The 20637-nt window shown below is 35.8% G+C and overlaps 1 long non-coding RNA gene across 1 annotated transcript in view; it reads right to left on the reverse strand.

Moving 5' to 3' along the window:
• Nucleotides 1-20637, reverse strand: part of LOC105738982 — a 635360-nt gene that overhangs the window by 330109 nt on the left and 284614 nt on the right. The gene's annotated exons all lie outside the window — the stretch shown is intronic.

Genomic DNA, 20637 nt, shown 5'->3' on the forward strand with positions numbered 1-20637 from the left:
CACTCTGCAGGACATTATCCAGGAGAACTTCCCCAGTCTAGCAAGGCAGGCCAACATTCAGATTCAGTAAATACAGAGAATGCCACAAAGATACTCATCGAGAAGAGCAACTCCAAGACACATAATTGTCAGATTCACCAAAGTTGAAATGAAGGAAAAAATGTTAAGGGCAGCCAGAGAGAAAGGTCAGGTTACTCACAAAGGGAAGCCCATCAGACTAACAGCTGGTCTCTTGGCAGAAACTCTACAGGCCAGAAAAGAGTGGGGATCAATATTCAACACTCTTAAAGAATTTTCAATCCAGAATCTCATATCCAGCCAAAATAAGCTTCCTAAGGGAAGAAGAAATAAAATACTTTACGACAAGCAAATCCTGAGTGATTTTGTCACCACCAGGACTGCCCTAAAAGAGCTCCTGAAGGAAGCACTAAACATGGAAAGGAACAACTGGTACCAGGCACTGCAAAAACATGCCAAATTGTAAAGACCATCAAGGCTAGGAAGAAACTGCTTCAACTAATGAGCAAAATAACCAGCTAACACCATAATGACAGGATCAAATTGACACATACCAATATTAACTTTAAATGTAAATGGGCTAAATGCTCCAATTAAAAGACACAGACTGGCAAATTGGATAAAGAGTCAAGACCCATCAGTGTGCTGTATTCAGGAAACCCATCTCACGTGCAGAGACACACATATGCTCAAAATAAAGGGATGGAGGAAGATCTACCAAGCAACTGGAAAACAAAAAAAGGCAGGGGTTGCAATACTATTCTGTGATAAAACAGACTTTAAACCAACAAAGATCAAAAGAGACAAAGAAGGCCATTACATAATGGTAAAGGGATCAATTCAACAAGAAGAGCTAACTATCCTAAATATATGTGCACCCAATACAGGAGCACCTAGATTCATAAAGCAAGTCCTGAGTGACCTACAAAGAGACTTAGACTCCCACACAATAATAATGGGAGACTTTTAACACCCTACTGTCAACATTAGACAGATCAACGAGACAGAAAGTTAACAAGGATACCCAGGAACTGCACTCAGCTCTGTACCAAGCAGACCTCATAGACATCTACAGAACTCTCCACCTGAAATCAACAGAATATAGATTCTTTTCAGCACCACACCACAGTTATTCCAAAATTCACCACATAGTTGGAAGTAAAGCACTCCTCAGCAAACATAAAAGAACAGAAATTATAACAAACTCTCTCTCAGACCACAGTGCAATCAAACTAGAACTCAGGATCAAGAAACTCACTAAAAACCACTCAACTACATGGAAACTGAACAACCTGCTCCTGAATGACTACTGGGTAAATAATGAAATGAAGGCAGAAATAAAGATGTTCTTTGAAACCAACGAGAACAAAGACACAACATACCAGAATCTCTGGGACACATTTAAAGCAGTGTGTAGAGGGAAATTTATAGCACTAAATGCCCACAAGAGAAAGCAGGAAAGATCTAAAATTGACACCCTAACATCACAATTAAAAGAACTAGAGAAGCAAGAGCAAACACATTCAAATGCTAGCAGAAGGCAAGAAATAACTAAGATCTGAGCAGAACTGAAGGAAATAGAGACACAAAAAAACCCTTCAAAAAATTAATGAATCCAGGAGCTGGCTTTTTGAAAAGATGATCAAAATTGATAGACTGCTAGGGAGACTAATAAAGAAGAAAAGAGAGAAGAATCAAATAGACACAATAAAAAATGATAAAGGGATATCACCACCGATCCCACAGAAATACAAACTACTATCAGAGAATACTATAAATACCTCTACACAAGTAAACTGGAAAATCTAGAAGAAATGAAAAAATTCCTCGACACATACATCCTCCGAAGACTAAACCAGGAAGAAGTTGAATCTCTGAATAGACCAATGACAGGCTCTGAAACTGAGGCAATAATCAATACCTTACCAACCAAAAAAAGTCCAAGACCAGATAGATTCACAGCCAAATTCTACTAGAGGTACAAAGAGGAGCTGATACCATTCCTTCTGAAACTATTCCAATCAACGGAAAAAGAGGGAATCCTCCCTAACTCATTTTATGAGGCCAGCATCATCCTGATACCAAAGCCTGGCAGAGACACAACGAAAAAAGATAATTTTAGACCAATATCCTTGATGAACATTGATGCAAAAATCCTCAATAAAATACTGGCAAACCGAATCCAGCAGCACATCAAAAAGCTTATCCACCATGATCAAGTGGGCTTCATCCCTGGGATGCAAGGCTGGTTCAACATACGCAAATCAGTAAATGTAATCCAGCATATAAACAGAACCAAAGACAAAAACCACATGATTATCTCAATAGATGCAGAAAAGGCCTTTGACAAAATTCAACAACACTTCATGCTAAAAACTCTCAATAAATTAGGTATTGATGGGATGTATCTCAAAATAATAAGAGCTATCTATGACAAACCCACAGCCAATATCATACTGAATGGGCAAAAACTGGAAGCATTCCTTTTGAAAACTGGCACAAGACAGGGATGCCCTCTCTCACCACTCCTATTCAACATAGTGTTGGAAGTTCTGGCCAGGGCAGCCAGGCAGGAGAAAGAAACAGGGTATTCAATTGGGAAAAGAGGAAGTCAAATTGTCCCTGTTTGTAGATGACATGATTGTATATCTAGAAAACCCCATCGTCTCAGCCCAATATCTCCTCAAGCTGATAAGCAACTTCAGCGAAATCTCAGAATACAAAATCAATGTACAAAAATCACAAGCATTCTTATACACCAATAACAGACAAACAGAGAGCCAAATCATGAGTGAACTCCCATTCACAATTGCTTCAAAGAGAATAAAATACCTAGGAATCCAACTTACAAGGGATGTGAAGGATCTCTTCAAGGAGAACTACAAACCACTGCTCAATGAAATAAAAGAGGACACAGACAAATGGAAGAACATTCCATGCTCATGGGTAGGAAGAATCAATATTGTGAAAATGGCCATACTGCCCCAGGTAATTTATAGATTCAATGCCATCCCCATCAAGCTACAAATGACTTTCTTCACAGAACTGGAAAAAACTACTTTCAAGTTCATATGGAACCAAAAAAGAGCCTGCATTGCCAAGTCAATTCTAAGCCAAAAGAACAAAGCTGGAGGCATCACGCTACGTGACTTCAAACTATACTACAAGGCTACAGTAACTGAAACAGCATGGTATTGGTACCGAAACAGAGAGGTAAAACACTGGAACAGAACAGAGCCCTCAGAAATAATGCCACATATCTACAACTATCTGATCTTCAACAAACCTGACAAAAACAAGAAATGGGGAAAGGATTCCCTATTTAATAAGTGGTGCTGGGAAAGCTGGCTAGCCATATGCAGAAAGCTGAAACTGGATCCCTTCCTTACACCTTATACAAAAATTAATTCAAGATGGATTAAAGACTTAAATGTTAGACCTAAAAACATAAAAACCCTAGAAGAAAACCTAGGCAATACCATTCGGGACATAGGCATGGGCAAGGACTTCATGTCTAAAACACCAAAAACAATAGCCACAAAAGCCAAAATTGACAAATGGGATCTAATTAAACTAAAGAGCTTCTGCACAGCAAAAGAAACTACCATCAGAGTGAACAGGCAACCTACAAAATGGGAGAAAATTTTTGCAACCTACTCATCTGACAAAGGGCTAATATCCAGAATCTACAAAGAACTCAAACAAATTTACAAGAAATAAACAACTCCATCAAAAAGTAGGCGAAGGATACGAACAGACACTTCTCAAAAGAAGACATTTATGCAGCCAAAAAACACATGAAAAAATGCTCATCCTCACTGGACATCAGAGAAATGCAAATCAAAACCACAATGAGATATCATCTCACACCAGTTAGAATGGCCATCATTAAAGTCAGGAAACAACAGGTGCTGGAGAGGATGTGGAGAAATAGGAACACTTTTACACTGTTGGTGGGACTGTAAACTAGTTCAACCATTGTGGAAGTCAGTGTGGCGATTCCTCAGGGATCTAGAACTAGAAATACCATTTGACCCAGCCATCCCATTACTGGGTATATACCCAAAGGATTATAAATCATGCTGCTGTAAAGACACATGCACACATGTTTATAGCGGCACTATTCACAATAGCAAAGACTTGGAACCAACCCAAATGTCCAACAACTATAGACTGGATTAAGAAAATGTGGCACATATACACCATGGAATACTACGCAACCATAAAAAATGATGAGTTCATGTCCTTTGTAGGGACATGGATGAAACTGGAAACCATCATTCTCAGCAAACTATCGCAAGAACAAAAAACCAAACACTGCATGTTCTCACTGATAGGTGGGAATTGAACAATGAGAACACATGGACACAGGAAGGGGAACATCACACACCGGGGACTGTTGTGGAGTCAGCCGAGGGGGGAGGGACAGCATTAGGAGATATAACTAATGCTAAATGATGAGTTAATGGTTGCAGCACACCAATATGGCAGATGTATACATATGTAACAAACCTGCATGTTGTGCACATGTACCCTAAAACTTAAAGTATAATAATAAAATTTAAAATAGAGATAGTATCAAGGAAATTTAAAAAAAAAGATCAAATACCGTGGAGTCTATGGCTTAGGTTCTTATATCAGTTCTTCCATTTACTTGACAATGAGCACATTACTTAAACTCTCTATTACAAGTTCTTCACTTGTAAGATAGAGATAACAATAATATTTACTTTAGATTAGTGGTGAGAATCAAATTATCTATTTCTAATAAATTATCAGAGTTAGAATAAGATTCTTCCATTATCTTTCAATCTTCATCATCACACACATATCAGGTAGCATTCCAATTTACATGTAACAATGTTGCCTACTATTATTACTCTATAAAGCATCTTAGGTCCCATAAATTTTTACCTATGTTAATTTTAAAATGTAAATGGCATATGAAATCACATTTAAATACATGGCATTGAAATACAGTATCTGATATACATGTTATAAGCGTATACTATGAACAGAGGGAAAATGATTCTCACACATGATACAGCTTATAAACACTATAGTTTGGAATGGCATTTTATACTTTTTTATTTTTAGAGGAATCCCAAAATATTTGTCCTTTGTGTATTATCCATGCTCAAATTTCCTCTCATTAAAGGATTGGAAGTGTGGAGATTATTGTATCTCCAGCACTCACAAAAAGTTAATTATAAAATATTTTCAAATGTCACAAAATTAAAAATATCTTTTGCTTTTCCCTCCAAGGTCACATCTTTTGTCCATGAGGCAACACAATCTTCTTAGTCATATCTGCAGTGTGCTTGAGTATTGAGCTAATGGAATGACTAATAATAAAGTCCTAATCCAGTACACTCTAATTAGATAGATAGCTAAGGGATTTGACTCTTCAGAACATTATGTCTCAGAAATAAAAATGTTTTATTTCTATTTTGAAAAGATGAATTCATTATGGTGTGTGAGTGCATACAAAGAATTCTAACCTTATTCATTAAAATGCTTACTAAATGGTCAAAGAGAAACAAGTCATCAACTTCTCTAACCACATTATCCACCTACACAAAGCTCTATGACTTTGCAACTATCAAAAGCACAAAATTTAGAATAGCAGCAACACTCAATGATGACTAATTCTTCAATATTGGATAAGAATCAAGTAGACATCATGAATTCTTGATGTTTTTCTGAAACATGTAGGAAATCAGAACAATTTAGTTCAATTTGGTTGATGAGCTAAAATTTATCTTAGAGGTATACATGAATAATTGACTTAAAAATCATGTGTGCACTTAGAATGTATTTTTGTTGTTGTTGTTAACAGTCCAAACAAGTACAGGTCTTTGTGTGTTTTTTCACCTCCAGTGCCCAGGATGGCATTTCTTGATGGAAGTGTGAGTGGGTAAGTGGAGAGATTGGGGTTTCCTTATCTTCAAGGTGTTTCTGTAGGAAATTCTTTTCTGATTCGAACTACTAGGATTTAAGAGTAAGTGTAGTCATTAAAACTGTGTTCCTGGTATTAAGAAAATGAAATTTGTGAAGAGAATTTAGGCATTTAGGTTGCAGATAAACATTCAACAATTATATATTTAACTTATCCTCGGTTTTGGTATTTGCTGGATCAGAATGAGCTATGATAAACCACCCATTAGAAACCTCTGGTTTTTACTATCAGGCATCTTGAATAGAAATCTCCAAAATCAAAATCTGCCAAATTGGGGTAGGGCTTCTATACTTTTTTAAACACCAGAGATCACTGTAATGTTCAGGAAAGGTAAGAAACACTAACATGGAACTTTTAAGGGCTTTAATTTGAACCTGGAGAATGGGTAAGATTTTTGTTGTTAAAAAATAAAGGAGGAAGAATTTTAAAAAGAATTAATATAATTAATAATGTGTTCAAAAGTTAACATTATTTACCAACTTCTGTGCCTCCTACAAAGCCCAGGTCAAAATCACCTTCATGAATACTATTTTGATTCCACATGCTTTGTGTTCTAGCCTATGTTAGCCTATTAATTATTTCTGTAGACGTCCATTCTGTAGGTTTGCCTTTGTAGACTATAGGTGTTTTTGCTCTGCCTTTCCTTTATCTGGCAAAGTAAGAGGAGAGACTAGATTAAGAGTATTCAAAACTAAACAAAACACACCTACAAATGTGTAAATGCCTTTCAGTCACCCTTTCAGCAAACATTTTCACATATTCAGCTGAATTAGTCACTCCCATTTCTATCCTCTGATAGAATTTTCTTCATGTCCTTTTTATAGATTTAAGTATGTTACACTATGGAGTCAGTTGTGTTTTGTGTTGTATGATGCTCTCCTTAGGTAGAAAAGAAAATAAAGACTTGATGCTCTTCTAATCCCTAAGAAGTTCGCACAGTGTCTGGCAAACAGATCATAGAAATATTCATAATGCTGAAGCTCCTCTGCTATTCTGAACTTTTTCAATAACACTTATTATAAATCTGTCTTTTATTACATTGTCTGTGGGTGTATTCTTGGGCATGTGTGAGAATGCAATATCTGCTAGTTGTCTGGAAGTTCCTTGAAAGAGTGGACTGAGTTTTCTTCTAACCTGAATCCACCTATCCCACACAGAATATAGTAGATACTTTTTTCTTGTTAATTGAATTGGGGATAGCCTAATTGTATTCAAAACTACTGGGACAACAGGTTGCAAAAAATAGATTCGGGAAAACATTGAATGTTAGGATGAAAGTATTGACTCGATTCAGTAGAGCATGAACTGTCACTATGGTTTCTTGAAGGGATAAAACTAGGTATAATGGGAAAAAGAGATTGCTCTGCTCTTTGTTAGTTGTATATTTTTGATGAATTCTCATACCTTTTCTACATCTCAGTTTTATCATGTGGAATGAGAGGACTGGACAATGCCAGTGGATTCAAAACCTCACTGATAATCAGAATCAACTGGGGAGATATATAAACATACAGATTTGTTTCCATCCAAATAAATATGAATCTCTATGAGTGGACTCCAAAAGTCTAGATTTTAACGCATTCCAAGCTTATTCTGATAATCGAGTATGGTCCGTGTTATGGACTGGATGTGTCTCCCCAAACTTCATATATTGAAACCGTAATCCCAACGTACTGGTATTTGGTGGGGTGAGGTCTATGGAAGGTAATTAGGTCAGGAGAAGGAGCCCTCATGGATGGGATTAGTGTCCTTATAAGAAGATGCCAGAGTTCTTTTCCCACCATGTGAGGACACAGCAAGACGATGGCTATCTATAAACCAGGAACAGGGCCCTCAGCAAGAACTGGACCCTGCTGGCACCCTATTTCAGACTCCAACCTCCAGAACTGTGAGACATAAATTTCTGTTATGTACAAGGCACCCAATGCCATTTTTGTTATAGCTGCCCAAACTGACTTAAACAGACCGATAGCATCAGCATCACCTGGAAACTTGTTTAAAATTAAAATTGTCTACTTTTACCCCAAAACCTACTGAATCAGAAACTTTGGGTGGCGTCTAGCAATCTTAGTTTTAACAATTCATCCAGATAATCCTCACACACACCAAAATTTGAGAGCTACCTGGATAAAGGATGGATAAAACACCTGTCAACTTTGCTATTCAGTAATTAAATGATCAAAGGTAAGCAGGAAGACCATTGAAGAGGAGACTCTAGAGGAAGGAGACCCATATCTAAACAAAATGTATGTGTAAATACTTCTTTTTTTTTTTTGAGACGGAGTCTCGCTCTGGGTCTCTGTCACCCAGGCTGGAGCGCAGTGGTGCTATGTCAGCTCACTGCAGGCTGCACATCCTGGGTTCACGCCATTCTCCTGCCTCAACCTCCCGAGTAGCTAGGAGTACAGGCGTCTGCCACCGCGCCCGGATAATTTTTTGTATTTTTAGTAGAGACGGGGTTTCACCGTGGTCTCGATCTCCTGACCTCGTGATCCACCCGCCTCGGCCTCCCAAAGTGCTGGGGTTACAGGTGCCAGCCACCGCGCCCGGCCATAAATACCTCTTCTGTAAGGGAAAGATTAACTGGAATTCAGTCTTTAGCCATAACACAAATAGTTGTACTTAGCTTTCAAATATCAGATCATGTCACCTTTTCTTAGAAGTGTGTTCTTAAATTTATACCCGAACCTCACTAAATCCTTCTCTCTTCTCTCACAACACCCTCTATAAATACTTATTATATTCTTATAATACAATATAACTGTAGTTTGTTCTCAACTATTTAAGGAAAAAACTATTTCTTGTTATCTCTGTAAACCTGCCTTCTTACATAATATCTAGCTCCTCAGGGATATTCTAGAATGTTTAATAAATGAGTAAAGTGAGTACCCTAAATAACGAGTGATACAAAAATGTGATTCTAATGAATTCTTTCTTTTGACTTTAGTTCAATTGAGATTATTGAGTGATTTAAAGAATTTGTATTTCAAATAAAAATGCTAATTTTTCAGTTGATAACACTTTCTAATTATTTGTAAATAAATTAAGCTATAAAAAAGGGCATGCCCAAAAGAGAAACAGGCAAATATCCAGTTGTCAGCTTTTAGTAAATGATCCATAACACTAAGTTACTTAAGAATTTGGCTGGAGACAGTCAATATTTTTATAATCTGGCAGCTTAAATTGTCTTTTAAGAGACACCTGAAATGTCACAATAATATAAAAATAAAGCAGATATTTAAATTTTTGTTAGTGTTGTGAAAACATTTTTCTTCAGTTGCAAATATATAAATACTTGCATATATCTTAAAGATTGAAGTTCTAAGTCCATTATTTTAATAGCTAACTGCTGTCTGGTAGGAAAAAACTGCTTTCTCATTATTTATTTAAGTAGAATTTTACTAAGCATATTAAAAATAGTTTTCAATTGAAAATATGCATAATGGTATGAGAGGCCTTATTTGATATTATAAAAATATGAACTATATTTTTCTCCCTATTAAAGAATCTAGTGGTATCAAAATAAAAAATATGTAACTTGTAATACTATGGATTTTAGCCTATTTCAAGGTCTAACCTTTCCGGTATCACTGCTTATTCTAGGGCAACAGAAAATTGAAACTGATACATGTATTCTCAGCTAATTGAGGAAACATCTACTCCATCTACACTTGAACAAAGTACTTTTCATCTATATTTTCTTTCTTTAGGCTATATTTCCTTCTTTTGTACAGAAATTGTCTAATGGCTATCACTATTTCATTTTTCTAGCCCCCTTCTTTTTAATCAATTCATAACACCGATAACTGTATTACTTTTGATAGTTATATTTAATTATAAATTATACATAGAATGACATCAGCTAAGGCAGGTAATTAACTTATAATATGAAGCTATGCATTGGCTGTCTTGCATACCATATTCTAATCCTGCATAGAAATATACTTTCTTAAACTTCCCAAGATCACGTCTCCTTCAGGGCTATTTCTTCAGAGAAATAAATGGGGCAGTGTTGGTTTGGTTCACCAGGCTCTCCAGTGAAATTTCCAATAAATTCTATTACTCTCTGACCCAATATTTGCACATCTTTTTCAAGGGGAAAGTTTCTGGCCCTGGTCTCAAAGCACTGTCTTCTTTCAACTTATTCTACCACAGAAACTACTGCTTCAAGGTGATAGCTAGCAGCTGGGTTCTGGGTACAGAAGCCTGTTCTTTGACAGTTGGATTTCTTAGGAGTTATCTAGTAAACTCTAGAATTTCTGCTATTTTGCTGTGGTTAGTCCTAGCAAAGGATATAGCTAGAACCCATAATTAAAATTAAATGTCTGCATCATCTCTTATGGTAGTTTGCTCATATTATTCAATTATTGAAGATATGGTCTTTCAAGATAAAGATGACACTACTGCTCCCTCTCTTAAGAAAATTGTTTTGCAAGTAACTTTAAAGAATGTAGAGTGACTCATACACCCTCATTTTGTTTCCTTTTGTGACCAAAAACAAGTATTTTGAGAGAGTTGGCTGCATTAGAAGTTCAATCTGTGGTCACTGAAAAAGTTGATAGACCAAAGTGCTGAACTCAACAGCACTCTGCCCTTCCTCTTATTTCCACCTTTATCCTGTCCCAAGGGAAATGTGAGTAGAAGTTTTGGGTCAATTCTACCAAATTTTTCATATTGGTGGTTTTTTACAAACAACAAAAAATAACAAAACTGATGTCTTAAATAATCCTACTAAGTTGAAGAAGCATAATTTAAACAAAATATTGTAGCCTGTATAATAATTCTGAAAAGAATATTTATACAGAATGTCATACATACAAGTGTTTCTATTGTATTCAATCAATGTTAATTTGCTCCATTATTGTCTTCCACTTAGGAAGACAAATATCAGAGAATTTTGTCTTCATAGTTTTGGATTTATTATAATCAACTAGATTGAGATTCAAAAGTCCATATCCAAAGGAATAGCATGCTTTAGAACAATCTAGGTTTCATTTGTTCTTAACGAGTTTGAGAGAAACAAATAAAACATCACTCTCAAAGTAATAATAAACCTGGGATAATAGTAACAACAAGAGCATTTGTTTTACTTTGAAAAACAAAAATATTAAATTACCCTAAGATTTATTTTTCTTCTAGTATTTTAAAGATATGAGTATTAAAACTATTAAATAATTTCATTTTTAAAAAATTTAAAGAAAAGATCCAAAATGTTACAATTATCTCTCAGCTTTTGATTGATTTCTTCTTTTTCCTTTCCTATATTTTCAAAATGTAGGTAATAAATTTAGATTACTTTGAAAACCAGAACATATAAATTCCATTATATGTTCTCAGAAATTTTAATGTCATTTGCTGTTTTTCAAAATTTTCCGTACATGGCAGTCCTTTGGATGACAAAGTGACTCATCCTTTGTTCCCTCTCTTATTCACATTCCCCAAGGGCAGGAGTCAAGACACTTGCATCTGAGTTCCTCAGACATGACTTTACAAGGTCCTTGGCATAATGTGTTTTTATTTTCAGAAAATAATTTCTGCAAAATAAAATCACAATGAATTTACAGACAGTAAAGAATAATACCTGGAAACAAGTAAAGAAAAGATGTCTAGCTCACATGAAACTAAGAGCTTATATTTTAAAATTTACTGCTTAAAAATTATTTGCTCTCCCTCAGTCAAAAAGGTAAGAAAAAAAAATAATACTGTTTTCATTAAGCCCTTTCTCCAAACAGACTCAGAGGTGAAGTCAGGAGCAAGAATTCTGACCAAAGATTACACTTGGGACTAACAGAAAAAAACAGCGAAAAAGAGAGAACATTTTGTTGCCTCTGTTCCAGACCCCATTAACACAAACTCTCACTACGGTAGACCATTTTCCACAGAATCCTACCAGAGAATTTATTACACCTAAGAATCAGATAACTCTGGAAAATGTCCTGGTTAAAACATTTATTGCTAGCAAAGTCTTGGGAATTTCTATTCAATCTCTTCTCCCTTATTCTTACCCCCAAAGGTTTATTGCAGTAGTTCCACGAAGTTAGGGAGAGCGGGCACCTCCCCCAGAGTGCCATGTGGAAGACTCCATCTTATAAATAGTTGCCTCACTAAAACATTGTCCCATAAAGCTTAGCAGGTCATACCTTCGGGGAGTGGGGATAAGAAATAATAATATCTCAGTAGCCTCCAATTTCAAGAGCATGAGTGTTAAGGATCAGATTTGAGAGCTCATAATCCAAAAGGAGGAAATGAAAAGAGCAATAATAAAAACTGACTAACATATCCTTGGAAAGCAAGTTAATATATTTAAGAGAAAACATTTCTCACCAATTAATTATTTTACTTAAAAAAGGAGGAGAAATCTTACTATCTTTGGTTTTATAATCTTTTGAGGAAATATGTATGTAAAATCAGAATCTAAAAGCTGCTAATCTTAACATTTTTGTTGGTAATTTATTTAGGTCCAATGATTAATGATTAAGAATACCCATCCTTTCATAGTTCAGTGATTGATTTTACCACTTGAGAAGCATTTTAGATGTGAGGAAGGATTTTAATGCATTAATTTCTATATATTTGAAATTTGGGGTTATCTAGTTTTAAAAAATTGGTTTAGTTCACAGCTGTTACATTACCTAAGAATTTATTTGTTAAAATGTATGAACTATAATCAATGTAAAATTATTGAATATAAAAAGAAAACTCAAAACAATTGCCAGGATGTTTCCAAATATTAGTATTAAATTTTATCACTATTTAGAGCCTAGCAATATGAGGAAATTGTTTATGTCTGCATTGTAGACATTGGCAAATCATTCAAGTCAAGAAAAAATTCCCCAAACTGCTGTATGGCAGAATAGGCGGCTGTGTCTATACAACTCTGCAACAGATTGGAACAAGAGCCATCATCAGTCAACGTGTTTATCAAAACAACGCCCAACAACAAGATGAATATAGCTTTTGTTTTTTGGGTTTTTTTCAATGAATTTACTAGTTGGTTTGGTATCTCATGCACACAGTCTGAAGGACAGGGGAATTGACTGCAAAAATCTGGGAGGACAAACAAAAAGATTAAGTCATTTTGGAAAGTATTTAGACATGAAAAATGGGTCAGTAGCTTCCTCAAATCAGGCCAGATTAGTGTAGAGATATAAAGCCTTGAATAGGTAATGTTATTGATATACTAGTAAGTTCAACATTAGGGAATTTGATACATTCTTTCTTATTCTTCCCCCCAAGGCACACCAAATTGATCTTGATGAACAACAAACCTTTCCAGGAAATGCTGGCCTTCCACAATTCTCTTCTTATTTCACAAAATAGCCAGTTCTACTTTCACAAATTTTCTTATTCATCATAGACATATTACTACAGATAAGTGTATATGCCAAGTTATTTTTTCTTGAAAAACAGATAATATTTGCCATTATCATGGCTTCACAAATTGAACATCAACAAGAGACAGAAACTGTGTGAGGTCTGGAAGCTCCAGAGGAATGTAAGAACTTCAATGTGACGTTTCTTCACTGTTACTAAAAGACAAATCCCTGCTCTATGGAATGCTACCCCAAGGAGGCTCTTGACTCTTTAATCATTGTAGAAATAAAAGCAGGTATGTGCTCTGGCTATCCGTTGCCTCATGTCCCTGAACAGAAGAGTCTTTAATGCTGAAAAAAAGTTGATGTTTAAAACACTTTCATTTCAGAGCTGAATGAAAGTATACATAAATAGTGAAGATGTTCTTGAGTATGACAACATGAACATAAAAATCATGTGGGTTTATGAACACGTACAAAAAATGGCCAAAATATAATAGAAACATTAAACCAAAAATAGTCACTATTACTCAATATTGTGGAATTGTCAACAACACTCTAAACTCTACTGACTGACATACATGCATATATGCATATACAGACAGATTCATAGATTCATGCACACAAGGACTTTCTTTGAAAAAAATAATTTGTTTTTAATAAACTTTTTATTTTGGAATAATTTTAGATTTGCAGCAGAGTTCCAAAGATAGTACAGAGTTCTCATATACCCTAGTTTCAGTTTCCCCTACTCTATTGTCTGACTTTACCATGATATATTTTCAAAACTAAGAAAACAACATTGTTACATTACTTTTAACTAAACTCCTGACTCTATTCTTATTTTACCAGTCCTTCCATTTCTGGAAATGTCTGTTCCAGTTCCCAATCCAGGATTCCATACTGCACTTACTTCTTACGTCTGAAGAGCTCCTCTAGCTCCTGACAGTTTCTCAGTCTCCCTTTGTTTTCATGACCTTGAAGTTTTGAGAAGTACTGATTAGATATTTTATAGAATGTCATTCAATTTGGGTTTGTCTAGTGTATTTCTTATGATTAAACTGAGGTTATAGGCTTTTGGAAAAATTACATTGAATATAAAGTACCCTTCTAAATAAGTAATATCAGGGGTAGATGACACGAACATTAGTTGCTACTGTGATGTTAACCTTGATCATTTGGTTAAGGTGGTGATTACCAGGTTTCTTCACTGTAAAGTTACTATTTTTCCCTTTCCATACACTATTCTTTGGAAGAAAGTCACTAAAATATAAAATATTCAGCAATTGAGTGTGAGTGTTTGGCTCACACTCAAAGGTGGCAAGGTTGTGGGGTGTCATAAAAGTTCATCTCCTGGAGAAGGGATTTTATACATATATTGTTAGGAATTTTATGTAAGGAATATTTATCTCCTTGCTCCAATATATTTATTCAAAAAATCATGTTTATCACTATAGACCCATGGGTACTTATTTTATATTTTCTACTATAATTCAATACTACATTATTCATTTTGTTGCTCAAATTGTTCAGCTTTGGCCATTGGGAGCTCTTTCAAATTGGCTTCCATGTTCCTTGAACATAGCTGCATCCTTTTGTTTCTGGTTTTGTTTTGTTTTCACAATTTATTTCCTGGTAATGCAAGATGGTGAGACTCATCTTGTACTTTCTCTACCTCAGCTTTAGACTCAGCCATTTCTCCAAGGACTCCTTGTTCATTTTATTGGAGCTGGACAACGAGTAGAAAAAATGAATTTTTAACAGAATCAAGATCAGTGTCTTGAAAGGCCATCGAATATATGCCATCTTTTTTATTTTCATAAGCACAAACACAGTATCAAAATTTTTAAAGTACAATGTATAGTAACCTTTTAATCAAAACACAGCCTCACAGGTGGAGGCTAAAAGCCTGCCATTGTTTGTGGTTGCTGTTGTTTAGCAGCTGATACAGGTGTTCTGGTGGTGCTACTGTGCTGCTTAGTTACCCTGAACACATTATTTTTTTTTTACTGAATTAATGGTATGTCATATTTTTCACCATTAAGTGCTTGTATGTGAATAACTGTAAGACAATGATTACTTATCAGCAGCATATAAATCCACAGTCAGGAATGATGATGATGCTAAACAAACGCAGATTGTCCACATGGGTGGCTGAGACAGTGACACCTTTGTTTTCTGATAGTTCAACGTACACAAACTTTGTTTTATACACAAAATTATTTTTAAAAATTTACCTTATTTCACTATTATTGCCCAAGAAAAAAAATCTGTTACTATTTATTTCACTGTTATTTTGAACCACCCTATGTTGTTCTGAAGCCATTCAGCTTTTGTAAGAAAACCATTAATTTATTTTTATAGTTTCACATCTTTCTAAAAGGACTGTCATCTCATCATAACTATTCTGTTTTTTAGCCATAGGGCCTTGGGAAAATTACTTAACCTCTCTAACCCTGTTCACCTCTCAAGATTTCAGTAAGTTTCCAATGAAATGGCAGACATAGACATACTTCATAAATTATAAAGTGCCAGATAATATACATAATGTCTTAGGAAATACATCTATCGATTTTGGCAACAAATATCTTCCTTAGGGTTGACCTATTTGCTAAAACATGTCATTGCACTCCTTTTTCAGTCAGTTATATTCTGTAATTGAGACAAATAAGTGCATAATTTTACATAGTATAAGCAGCCCTAGCCTTCTTACAACTCACACTTACACCGCTTGACAAACTGCTCCCAAGACTGATATTTAACCAGAAACCATTTGTAGGCCCTAACAGTTATTTGTGGTTGGCATTTATTATGACTGGTGATTTATTTCTGTCTTAATGGGTAGCTGCATATTTTCTGATTATAGACAGACATGCCATACTGGTTGCTGAATATTTTATAGGTCACCTTGATCACACACATTTATGTCAGACAGATAATACACAACTAAGTAGCTCTTCCTTGGCATCCCTACATAAATCTTACTCCAGTCTCTGTTTTCTTCTGGCCTGACAGTCCCATGGGTCTCTGTTCACAATCATGTGGCTTCAAGATTGTACTTAAGTGTCTCAGCTGAAGACAATCAAGTGGCACTGAGCACAGCCAAGAATGGGAAAAAGGTAAACAAAGGGATAGTGGGCTTCATTAAACCATAAGGGCAGTAAGTCTCTTTGGGACCCTTACAACGTATATGAGGTAATTCGGTCATATTGATTCTAAAAGACTCCAACTTTCTTAAGTGGCCACTTTAAGGGATGGCAGCATAATTTGGCCAGATGAGTTTCAGTAAATTTAAAGAAAGTTTACCTTTATTATTCATACTTAATGAATGTTAAGTATGAATAATTAATATTCTAAAACATTCTTTTAAAAAGTACAATCTAATGACTGTAATAGTCCAGAAATACAATGCAACAGGAGGAAACTGTGGCCAAGGCAAAAACACCCACAATTTGTAAAAGAATAGTTGGATTCAGTGAAATAAACTTGTTATAACCTGTTTACATAGTGTTGGCACAGGGCAGTCTGTAATAAATGCTGTTCTATGCTGAAACTCTGAATCACATTAAATTAGCATTAACATGACAATGAAGCTGCAGAATGGTGTATGGGTACATCTTAGGAAGGAGCATTTTCCACTAATAAAATGAAGTAGCAGTGAAGTACCAAACTATAACACAAGAATTTATCTTGTGTGTATGGAGAAGATATCCATGCCAAACATGAGTGTTCATTCTGATTCAAATTTGTGAACTTAAGCAAAAGAAACACTTCAGAGAAATTCATCTTCATGAAAAAGAATTGTTATACCAAAGTCTCAATGGACTTTGTAAATAATATAACTCATTTATTTTACATGTTGTTACTGTGTCTCTACAACAGACAAAGCAAAAGACTTGATATTACACAGCTTCTACTCTCAAGCAGCTTACAATCAGAATTCAGAATCTCACCTCCCAACCTGTCCTCTTCAATATCCCCATCTCAATGTATTACCCATTTCTCATATAAGGAAGTTATCTTTAAAATCTCCTACTCTTATGTCCCATAGCCTATCAAAAATCAAGTCCTGATATTTCTACTTTGCAAATATCTTTCAACTTCTTCTGAGGCTCTGCATCTCCCTTTCTTCAGCCTTAGTTCAAACCATCATCCTCTGTCTTCTGCATCCCTCTGGCTGAGAACTCAGGCAGTGAAGGCAGATTGTCTGAATTGAATTACTGGCTCTGCCACTTAATATATGTGGAACTTTGGTAAAATTGTTTCTCTTCCGCTATAGTTTCAATGTTTTTGTGTTCTAAAATTTATATGTTGAAACTTGTAAACCAAAAAATTATCTGACATGAGTCTCAATCAATTTAGTGTATTTTGCCAAGGTTAAGGATGCACCTGAGATACAGCCTCAGGAGGTCCTGACAACTTGTGCCCAAAGTGCTCAGGGTACAGCTTGGCTTTAGACATTTTGGGGAGACATGAAACATCAATCAATGCGTGTAAGATGTACATCAGTTTGGTCTGGAAACACAAGACAACTCGAAGCAGGAGCTTCCAGGTCATGGATAGATTTAAAGATTTTCTGATTGGCAATTGGTTGAAAGAGTTATTATCTAAAGACCTGGAATCAATAGAAAGGAATGTCTGGGTTACAATAAGGGGTTGTGGGGCCAGGCGCGGTGGCTCACACCTGTAATCCCAGCACTTTGGGAGGCCGAAGCGGGCAGATCATGAGGTCAGGAGTTCGAGACCAGCCTGGCCGACATGGCAAAACTCCGTCTCTACTAAAAATACAAAAATTAGCCAGGCATGGTGTTGCACACCTGTAATCCCAGCTACTCAGGAGGCTGAGGCAGTAGAATCGCTTGAACCCAGGAGGTGGAAGTTGCAGTGAGCCAAGATCATGCCATTGCACTCCAGCCTGGGTGACAAGAGCAAGGCTCCATCTCTAAATAAATAAATAAATAAATAAATAAATAAATAAAATAAGAGGTTGTGGAAACCAAAGTTTTCTCATGTAGATGAAGGCTCCAGGTAGCAGGATTTCAGAAAAAATAGACTATAAATGTTTCTTATCAGATTTAAAGAGTCTGTTCTATCAGTCTTAAGATCTCTGTGTTGATGTTTGTAAGGCATGTCTGACCCCCATTTCCCATCATGGCCTGAACTAGTTTTTCAGAATAATCTGGAATGCCCTTGGCCAAAGGGAGAGGTGGGCTTAGAATTGGCTTAGAATTTTATTTCTGGTTTACCAACTTAATCACCAATGTGATATTACAATGTGAGGCCTTTGGGAGGAGATGAGATCATGAGAGTGGAGCCCTTATGAATGGGATTAGTTGCCCTTATAAGAAAAGCCCAAGAGGTCTTGGCCCTTCCACCAATAAGAACACTGCCAGAAGTCACTACCTGTGTACCAGAAAGTAGGCCCTTACCAGACATTAAATCTGCTGGCACCTTGACCTTGGACTTCCCAACCTCCACATCTGTGACAAATACATTTCTATTGTTTACAAGCCACCCACCTTATTGTATTTTGTTATGGAAGTACAAATGGACTAAGACATCTTCCTTGTGCCTCAATTTGCTCATAGCTAATGGGAAAAATAAAATGGCCTACCTCATTATGATGATTTAATTAGCCATTACATTGTGTAAAGTCCTTAGAAGAAAGCCTGGCAACAAGTACTCAATACATTTTAGATAACCCTCCTTGCTGCAATAACTTACGAACATTAATCTGCATTTTTGCCCATGTGGGGTTATTATATTGTTTTGGTTTTGGGTATAGCCAGAGTGATTTCTCTTCTTCTTAAACAAAATCCTGATTGTGTCAAGACCTCGTTTCAATGACTTCCCATTATTCTTATGTTTAACCAAAATCCTTAATATTGCCTACAGGTTCCTGAAAGATCTGGCCTTTTTTTTTTTTTTATCTTCTTGCTTTTCTTTGTTTCTTTTTTCCATCCTCAATGTCTGTCAGCTTTTGTTAAATTAATAATAATGCTCAACAAACAACTCCCCCAAATCTCATGGCTTAAAATTTCAAGGGGTCATTTTTGCTCACATTACATGCCAAGTCTGGCCAGCTAATCTCTGAGACTTTTCTCTAGCCTGTGAGGGAAATGTGATTTTCACCACTGTCTTCACATTTGGGGATGAAGGTAGAAAGATCCATCCAGATTCAGTGCATTCTGTTCTATCAAGGCAGAGGGCAGGAAAGAGGATCCTAGTTAAGCCATGCCATTGCATCGAAAGCACTAGCTCATGTATGAAAAATATTATGTCTATTCATATCTCAATGTCCAAAAAGCAGTATGGCCAAGCCCAAAGTCTAGGCAGGGAAGCATCCAAGGGCAGAAAAGGAATAAGTAATTGTGAAAGAATATATAATTCAGCACACTTGGTGAGCTCTACAACATTGGTCTCTGTTTCTTTCCTCATGTGTTAGTGTCTTGCTTTAAGTTCTTGCCACATGCAGTCTGCCTAGAATGTTCTCTTCCCTGCTCTTCATCTTCTACAAATATATACAAATTTCCATCTGTTAGATTTTCCCTCAAAGCACTTTTCAGAATGGTAAGTGCAAAAATAATTGATTCACTGATTCTTTAATGTCTTCCTCCCCACCACCAAATCTAAGTTTGAATAAAAGTGAAAGCTATTTGGGGACAGAAAATGTGTTAAATCTCTTCTGAAAGATCACCATTTGAGTAATATTTGAATTGCCTAAGGACATGGAGATTGACATTTTGATTAGCAAATGCCCATCAGACACTTGAGGCAAGCCTATGAATTTAATCCAGTTTCCACTCTCTACTTTTGACTTCATGGTGAAGATACAGCCCAAAGGACTTTGGAATTAAGACAACAATAAAAATTGAGATTACATTACAAGCAGTAATAAAAATAAGAAGTTATAGGTACCACAATAACAGGAAATCTGTTTTTGGAACATCAAGGATTTTTTAAGAATATCATTATTCCCATTCTGTTTTCTGTCAGGATTCTGGAACTTTTATTTTTCTTGCAGCACAGGGAAAATTAGTTAGAATGAAGCTAAAATCTATTTGTTATTTATAATGTACTTTCTTTTCATATTGAAAACATCAGTGATCTCATCACGCTAGTTTTGCTTTTCCCTTATAATGTATATTTTTTTACAAAAACAGCTTATTTTCCACTTGCATACAACCAAGGGTTTCACATTCCTGAGGTCCTTAGGAATTATTCTAAAATTGACTGCAGTGGGGATTTCCTTTGACACTTAACCATGTCACTTCAAAGACTATTTTTAAGTACGTGCCCAAGAGAAAACACAGTTTCTGGTTTTAATTTATTTATAATCATGATGCC

The sequence above is a fragment of the Nomascus leucogenys genome, chromosome 3 (genome assembly GCF_006542625.1).
Source record: "Nomascus leucogenys isolate Asia chromosome 3, Asia_NLE_v1, whole genome shotgun sequence".
Classification (NCBI taxonomy): Eukaryota; Metazoa; Chordata; class Mammalia; order Primates; family Hylobatidae; genus Nomascus; species Nomascus leucogenys.